Source organism: Asparagus officinalis, chromosome 8, assembly GCF_001876935.1.
Source record: "Asparagus officinalis chromosome 8, Aspof.V1, whole genome shotgun sequence".
NCBI classification, from domain to species: domain Eukaryota; kingdom Viridiplantae; phylum Streptophyta; class Magnoliopsida; order Asparagales; family Asparagaceae; genus Asparagus; species Asparagus officinalis.
This window is the reverse complement of record NC_033801.1, coordinates 64,377,281-64,378,762: the sequence shown is the minus strand read 5'-3', so window position 1 is coordinate 64,378,762 and position 1,482 is coordinate 64,377,281.

The following is a 1,482-nucleotide window of genomic DNA, read 5'->3' as shown; positions in this document are numbered from 1 at the left end:
ATTAATCATTTGTAATTATGTAATTTAAAAATATAAAAAATATAAAAATTAAAATAATATATAATAATTATAGAATTTATAGAAATAAATAAAATTAAAAATAATTGTAGATATCAAAGGGGCTCTTGAATTTATAGAAATAAACAAAATTAAAAATAATTGTATAATTCAAAGAGCCCCAAGGCCCTATCAAAAGACTTTTAAATATATATGTTGTAGCTAGAATTTGAACCACTAACCTCCTCTCCAAACTCCTAAAGTTTACCACTAGACTAAATAGCCTAAAATATTCATGTCATTCATATATTAATATACATAAACAAATTGTATTATATATATATATATACAGACATATAAGAGTATAAATATAATATATATACACATATATTATACTTATATAAGTATATTTATATATATACACACATATAGAAACATAAACTTATATGTACATATATAAGTATATTTATATAATAGTATAAATACATGTAAGAGTATAAATATATATTTATATATCTATACATATATATAAACATAAACTTATATGTACATATATAATTATATTTATATAAGAGTATAAATATATATATACACACATATATTATACATATGTAAGAGAGAGTATACTTATACTATATAAAAAATATAAATTATATATATATTTATATATATATATTTATATAAGAGTATAAATATATATACACATATATTATACATATATAAGTATATTTATATAATAGTATAAATACATATAAGAGTATAAATATATATTTATATATCTATACATATATATATAAACATAAACTTATATGTACATATATAATTATATTTATATAAGAGTATAAATATATATATACACACATATATTATACATATGTAAGAGAGAGAGTATACTTATACATATATATACTTATATAAGAGAGAGTATACTTATATATACTTATATACTAAGAGAGAGAGTATAAATATGTGTGTGTGTGTGTGTATATAGATATATATATATATGAGAGAGTATATATATATATAAAAGGAATATAGGTATGCTTGGTACCAAGCATAAATTTTGTGCTTGGTAGTGAGGTGGCACAATCCCCTCCACTCATTCAAATGAGAACCACATTCACATGGGTTGAGGAATGCATGGAGATATGCAATCATTTGAATGAGTGGAGGGGATTATGCCACCATACTAGGAATATAGGTATGCTTGGTACCAAGCATAAATTTTGTGCTTGGTAGTGAGGTGGCACAATCCCCTCCACTCATTCAAATGAGAACCACATTCACATGGGTTGAGGAATGCATGGAGATATGCAATCATTTGAATGAGTGGAGGGGATTATGCCACCACACTACCAAGCACAATTTCACATGGGTTGAGGAATGCATGGAGATATGCAATCATTTGAATGAGTGGAGGGGATTATGCCACCTCACTACAAAGCATAATTTTTTGTGCTTGGTACCAAGCATACCCATTTCTCT